The sequence below is a fragment of the Eptatretus burgeri genome, chromosome 2 (genome assembly GCF_056783735.1).
Source record: "Eptatretus burgeri isolate ZD-2024b chromosome 2, Ebu_testis_v1, whole genome shotgun sequence".
NCBI classification, from domain to species: domain Eukaryota; kingdom Metazoa; phylum Chordata; class Myxini; order Myxiniformes; family Myxinidae; genus Eptatretus; species Eptatretus burgeri.
The window spans coordinates 83,742,730-83,750,229 of record NC_140962.1 but is presented as its reverse complement, the minus strand read 5'-3'; the positions used below and the strand labels follow the sequence as shown (position 1 = coordinate 83,750,229).

Below are 7,500 nucleotides of genomic sequence, written 5' to 3'. Positions count from 1 at the left end.
CTGGACTGCTAAGAGTGTTCATTTGTCCATTTCGCACATTGTTTGATACTTCGGATGTCTCTGCACGGTGTTTAGTATGACCCAGGCAGCCATTCCTTATCAAGCGTTTTGTTGGAGTGCTTGCTTGAGTACTAAATAGTGGTAGACAGAATCAATTCCAAAGTACTGTACTCTATTCAACCATATAATTGAAAGGAATCGAGTGGTGAACTGAAATGTATGTCGATTTCGAGTTATTCCTACTTTATAAGAAGCGTTTTTTTTGGCGGGGAGGGGGGGGGGGTGGGAATTGAAAAGGAACATGCCCCTGGAGCAAACCGTTTGCAATGTAGCAGCAAAAGCAAATCACTTGTAAACAAAATGCCCCATGGGCGTGCTTCTTTTAAATGAATAGCAAGGCATTTAGAGTTGGCCAGTAAAGCATGCCGATTGCCTTGCTGATGAACTGGTATGCAATGCATTGACTGATAAAGTTTTGAAACATGTTGTTCAAAAAGTTCAGAAGTGCAGTTTGGAGCATTTTCACAAGGTTAAAGAAGACAGTCCGAAAGTTTTCTGCTCACTTTGTTCAATCGACATTGCTCATCATTGTCATATATCCAATAGGTGAAAGCATTTGAAAACCAAACATCAGAGAGAGTACTTATTAGTGATGGTTGTGAATGTCGATTCAAAAAAAAATCAAAGTCTGCAACAGCAACAAGTTCGCTTTCGCAATTGACGATTGAAAGCACTTTCACCTGGATAACCACCCAGTATGCTGCCTTCCCGTCCCCTGCAGTTGCCTTCACTTCCCCTCACGCTGCCTTCCCTACCCCTCCCCTCATGCTGCCTTTCCTTCCCCCACTCCTCCTCACTCCCCCACCCCTGCTCGCTTGCCCCTCCTTGCTCACTCTCCCTCCCTATAACATTCAATGTTATTTCGTCTCAGGTTATGGACTTGATTATGATTATCATCTTACTTCTGCTGAAAGTCCAAATATCAGAGGCTTGTTGACAGAGCCATTAACTGCAGTACAATGTTGAAATGTATTGTCAAACTATCAGTGATGGATGTAACTTAACACCTTAGCAGAAACAAAGCCTCACCTTGATCTTATAGATGTGAACAATCGAGTTTATACACAGAGCCAGAAACCTCCTTTATATATTTTATCCACAATGTTTGAAGTAAAAATCCCAAAGTAAAAGCATTGGCAAAGATAGAGTTGAAGCAAACTCCTCACCAGCTTTCTCTGCCTGCATATCTAACCACCTGTGACTAATGAATAACACACAAGCCTTGAGTGCTAAGCTATCGCACTAGAATATCTGAACAACTCCATAGCTTGTTCTTTTCATGTTAGAGTAATCCAATCCAAAAATACATCTTGCCTTGCTCTGCACTCATCTGCAACTTCACTTTGCAGTCACACCAGTTAAAGGAACGCTGAAAAAGCCGTTCTAACAGCACAAAAATGCAAGTTCAAACATAACAAACACCTGGAGCAGCTTGGTTGTGGTTTTACAGTTGAAATGGGATAAAAATGTGTCACAAAGCATTCACAATTGGGCATTGGAAATTAATCACCAGGACAGGAAACAATCTTGTCTTAAAAATGAATGAATAAACCGCATTGTGTGTTAAAAAATCTATTGTTTCAGACTGAAAACTACAAAGGTGCTGTGCCAACAGGTGAGCGCGGCCCTTTGTGCTCGTGAATTCCAACTGCCCCACATCGTGCTTGCAGAGAACGCGTTCAGCTGAATCCAAGTGGTCACACCCCGATGCACATCGGATGGTGAATGGAATATTGATGCTTATAAGAATTCTACTCTATTAAGCATGCAGCAAGAGGCATCGATTTCAAGTATTTAATTACAGCCATAATTAGGTATTCCGTGAGCACTCTAATAACTGCATGCTAATCGTGCCGCACCCATTAACGTGAAAGTGCATGATAGATGTCCGTAAGTGTTGCAATATACAACGGACCCGTTTCCAAAACATTAATTTCAATCAATTCTGCGAATCTGCTCCGCGCATTCGCTCGGCGAGGTCAGAAAAACAAAGGGCATTCGGAATAAAGCAAACACCAAAAAACTTGTACTTTTCGAGTCGAGCGCTTTGAATTGCGTGCGAATGGGTGTTGGGGTGAGAGTGGGTGTGAAAGCAGGTATAGTCGGCAGGAATGTCGGGATTCCGACAAAACGGGAATCTGTCACGACATTACATCGTCGGAACAGGTTCGAGTCAATCGCTGAGATTTGTTTCACTCTTTTTGGAGTCCGACAGGCTGGTCCGCTTACCTTTGAACCGTCGAGTTCGAGTTCGAGTCCCGGATCAGACGCAAAACTCAGATTGGTGCCCTAAAATTGCGTTGCATCATGAAGTGCCACAACAATGTACCATCGGATATGGACGTTGAGCGAGCTGGGTGCCCCATCAGTTAACGTTACCTGGTGGAAGTGTCTTAAAAAAATTGTTTTTGGGTGGGGGGGTTGTTTTTTTTACGAGCATTGCTTCTTTATACACACCCTAACCAGGGGTGTGTTCAGTTACTAGGTTTCTTGTAGAGCGCTCACCAAGTGACTTAAACATTCAAGCAAGCAATCCATTTGAAACTGTTAATAAGCAACTGCTGGCTTGGCAAGCGGGCTAGCTGCTTAGTAACTGAACATCTCGAACGTCAGCACTGGCCGGCCAGTTCGTGAAACACTTGGCCCACAACCTTTGCCCCAGTGACCCCACACGAAGGTGGGAATAATTGAGGCCATTAAATTGGTAAGCACTAGTCTTTTCAGTCTCTTTTGATTCGTAAAGAAAAAAAATAGAAAAATAATCTTAGAGTGGCAAATTAATATATGGTAGAGATGCATTTCTGTTATCATGGTGTTCATAAAGGGGTCGGGTCACCTACTTATGTTTGCTGGAAGCAGAGCTGAATTAAAAAAAGAAGTGAATTGAGTCATTGGAAGATGACGAAGATGAGGGAGGATTACGAGAGAAATAATTAGGTATTGGAGTGGAAACAAAAGGGGAAAAATTTGGAAGGAGTTTGTGGTCAGAAAGGAGAGTGAGAGAGTGGGGGGTCAAAAATTCCACCATATTTGTGTATTTAATAAATTTATGACCCTTCGATTTTTCAGAGATCACCAAAGTTTTCTATAATTAGTCAATTATCGACATTGATAAAAAAAATACAACTATTTTTCCACTTCTTTAACTATTAAACTAAAACCACTCATTTAATTTATCCACTTCAAATGATTCAAATCTCAGTCCGAGATACTCACAATAGTCAAAGTTACAGCAACAATATTTTTCAAGATCTCAGTACTAATACTATATTAAGCCTGATGTTGGCTAACTGTTAAGGTGGCTGGCTGAAGATCACAGGTTTTTGAGTTTAAGCCCTTGTTGTGCTGTTGAACTAACACAAGGTGGGTTGACTCAGCTTGTCATCCTTCTGAGGTCAGGAAAATGAATTACCAGTTTATTGGTAACAGAGGCACTGCATCAGTGGCACAGCTGCACTCTCAGAAAATGATGCAGCCTATGGCTACATATAAATAAATAAAAGTACTTTATTAATTAGCAAGGAAATGTGTTTTTCAAAGTAATTACATATCTGGGTGTTGCTAGGACTATTGTATCTCGTTATGATAATTCTTTTTTGAAAGATTCACATACAGTGTGTACGTCAGACCACGATGGTATTGATCAAATCACTTTGCTGCAGTGCAGGGTCTAAACTGATCGAGCTTCGAGATGCACGTCGCTTCAACTGCTCCTGAAGTTGCGGTGCCTTGTCCGACCACTCGTTGCCTCAACGTCGCTGATGTAAGGTTTTGCAGCCTACAAACAAAACCCTTTTCTATGTATTTATAGTAGTGCACATTATGCCAAATTTATATACATTATGCCAAAGCCCATAATGTATTGAGTTTGTTACAATTGCAATTGCGTTATTAGGCTTAACTGTATGGGATGGGATCTGTGACTTGCTATCAGGGGCGTATTGCAACAGCAGCAAGCGAACATTTGTATGTTCACAGGTTGCCCAACCTCTGGGAAGAGCACTGCTGGAGGTTTATTACATAAGAGATGATGGCAACCTGTATAATTATCTGGCACGATTATCAAACCCTGCATCATATTCTAACATCGAGCTGTCTCTGCATTAATCCTCTCACATTTTGCCAAAATGGTGGCCCACTGTGGTGGTCTGGCTATATTTCATGTCCTAGCCTCCATCTCTGCAGCATTACTTGCCCCTCTCTTCAGAATATAGCGAGAGAGCGGTTCGTTGACCTGAAGTTGCAGGGTCACAAATCTTTTCATGCTGAGGTTAAATGCCCTCCTTTCAGAGACGTGCTCACTCATCATTGTTTTGAGAGATTACCACAATACCATTGAGGAAGACTGAACAAGAGTATAAACTTGCTCCTCATATATTAGTGGGGAGTTAAATACCTGACAAGCTAAATATTTGTCCTGTAGCCTCTTATCTTCCGCACCCTCCATGACATCACAATGGATCTTTGCCAATATATCATTGTGCTTTTGCTATTAATATTTGTTCAGGTCTTTGAATAAGGGGGCCAAAGGCTCTCTCCAATCCTGCTCCTCCCTCTATTAGCATGAAAAAAAGTCAGAGCTTTAGAAACATCAACTCCAAAGGATAGAGGAAAGAATGCAAAGGAAAAAACTTTGAAATTAAGAAAAGGAATGATTGACAACTTTAGCAGGAACAAGTCTGGAGACGGCGATGGTTCACGAACAATGTACACGGTTCGCTTTTTTATTTTTTGACTTTCGAGGGGACGCCACGGGCAAACTGGCGGGAATCGGGAAAAATGTAAATGATGAAAGTTGCAGAACTGGAAGAGTACTACTTGCATACCAACTTTCATTCGAAACAGTTGAAAACCCGAGAAGCTCGATGCCAATTTATTGATTTTTTTGGCATTTTCTAAGTTCGTGACCTTGTGACCTTGACCTTGGGACGAAAATGAAAAATCGAGCTCCGTGGGGCTATGCAGGTGCCATTGGGCTAACCAAATACCAAAACCCCTGCCAGATTCGACAAACCCCCTCGGAGAAGATGTAACTTGAAATCGGCTACCCCCTAAAAACACGTTTTTTGGGCGTGGCTCCACCCATAATGGATGCAGCACGCCCATTCTCAGGAAAACACGAGATCATGATATAAACCTCCCACCCAAATTTTATCAGGATCGGATCAAAACCCACGGAGCTATGCTTGGGTCAGACAGACAGACAAGCCGGTCAGCGGACATGGGTAGTCAGTTTCAGGGCTGACATTTGGAAACTATAAGAGATAGAACCTGACGCGATGGGCCCATTCGATGGGGAATGGCCTGAGGATTAAGCACAAGAAAATTCATGATTCTAGCTTTAAGGGTTAATGCTGCAGATTGTTTTTTCGTTAAAATACCCCCACATTTAGAGGTTTTTCGGCCGTTGCTAGGCAACGGAGGGGTCCATAGCAACGGTTCTTTCTCACACATAACTAGGACATTCCATGAACCTACCATACCAGTTTCATGTATAGCTGACTCATAGTCTCTGAGATATAACATACCGGGCGTAGTGGCGTGCGCCTGTAATCCGGCTACTCGGAGGCTTGGGTTGGAGGATCGCTTGAGGATGGGTGCTCTGCGCTGGGCCGTGCTATGAGAGGGTGTAGGGCAGCCCAGAATCATGGCGAAACCCAATCCTTATTCCCTGTGTCGTAAGAAGGCGACCAGGGTTGCGTCAGGAAGGGCACCCGGCATAAAACCTGTGCCAAATCAGTATGCGGATCATAACGAATGATCCGCTGTGGCGACCCCTAACGGGAGCAGCCAAAAGAAGAACAAACAGTCTCTGAGATATATCGAACTTCGTTTTTTTATTGTTTTCGACCAGGGTTCATTCAAAGTCTATCTTCTCCGACAGATTTCATAGGATCCAGCTGGAAATTTTTGACAATATGGCTGAATGTACTGCCCACAGTCGCTCGTGGCCCGATTTTTGATTTTCGGGAAAAATGTTTTTGAGATTTTTTTGAAAATTTCAAAGGTCCGTTGCTGGGCAACAGATGGGCCACAGCAACGGTTCTCATTTGCATAGAACTAGGTCATGGTATGAACCTACCAACCAAGTTTCATCGAAATCGCCATTGTATTAACGGAGCACTGGACCGAACAGACATACATACAGACAGACAGACAGACAAACATATTGACGGAAATACTGATAATAAGGGTAGACTACATCAACGACCCAACACACACACACACACACACATAACGAATATAATGGTCACTCTGGCTGGCGCTCGTGAACCAAAAATAGTTTGGATTAGAAATCTGATAGGATCATCATCATCATCATCATCATCATCATCATCATCATCATCATCATCTTGTCTTCCTTGGTGCAGGTTTTGGCTCAATTCTTTCTTATCCAAGACACTTTTCCTTTTCATTTCTGTCTCCATACAATTTACAATTCTTCAGATGGTCCAGATGCATTTTTCCTTTTCTTCCCACTCAGTCTGTTTCCTATTCATCTGCTGTACTAGCTCTTTCAACATCCTCTCAACACTTTCCCCATCCAATTATTTTGTCTTTTTATGACATCAAGCAAAGTACATTCTTCTTCTATAATTGCTAACACTTCCTCAACATTTCTCTTGTCCAGCCACTATATTTTCTCCACACATCTTCAAATCCACAACTCAAAGCTCTATTAACACCTGACATCTTCTTTCCTCAGCACCTATGTTTCAGCAGCATCCAGCACCATACTCCATTTCCAGCTCTTGTGGGATCCCCATTGCAATTCTAATGCTCATCTCCTTGGCACATTCATCCTCAGTTATTATATTTCCCAGATATTTGAAATATCTCACCTAATCCAACAGTTTACCGTTTTATAAATGCTCACTTTTCCACCTGCTTTCCAAGAAATCTTCAAAACTCTGGTCACATTGAAGACCACTTTGATCTTCATTTCATAATACATTGCTGTGGCATTCAACCTAATTTCCAAAACTGCAATACTTTCATGGTACTTGCAAGTAATTATGCATTACCATCAGCAAATCTGGCTGAGTTCACTAGCTGACGTCCAACTTTCACTCTTTCCTCGACCGGATGAAGCACTTCTTTAAACACTGCTTCTTTATGCGTATTGAACAGCACAGGTGACAGGCAACAACCTTGTCAAACTCCTATTCCAATCAATCTTGATTCAGATTCGTCCCATATACTGTCTTTATCAGACATCTTTCTATCCAAGCAACACCAAAAGCTTTTTCAAAATCTACAAAGCGGTTGCACACCTTTTGTTTGGCTTCTCAACTCCTCGCACACGCAACTTGCAGCATAACCCCTCTGGCCTCTATTCTTTCACACCCTCTGTGATATCCAAATTGATCTTTGCCAAGATATTGTTGTGCTTTTGCTACGAATTAATCTTCTTGTAAATAATCTGAGCATATTCATTGA

The 7,500-nt window shown here is 42.1% G+C and overlaps 1 long non-coding RNA gene and 1 pseudogene across 5 annotated transcripts in view; both read left to right on the top strand.

Moving 5' to 3' along the window:
• Positions 1-303: 303 nt before the first annotated feature.
• The window catches only part of LOC147032456 (uncharacterized), a 66,407-nt gene continuing 59,210 nt past the window's right edge, over positions 304-7,500 (top strand). For 4 of the 5 annotated variants that reach the window (XR_015055175.1, XR_015055174.1, XR_015055173.1 and 1 more), the window contains exons 1-2: positions 304-1,781; positions 3,728-3,823. This is a non-coding gene — a long non-coding RNA (uncharacterized LOC147032456). Of the gene's footprint in view, positions 1,782-3,722; positions 3,824-7,500 lie in introns of all 5 variants that reach the window. The other variant, XR_015055176.1, reaches the window with a different exon arrangement.
• Positions 5,587-5,727, top strand: LOC147032458 (signal recognition particle RNA; annotated as a pseudogene).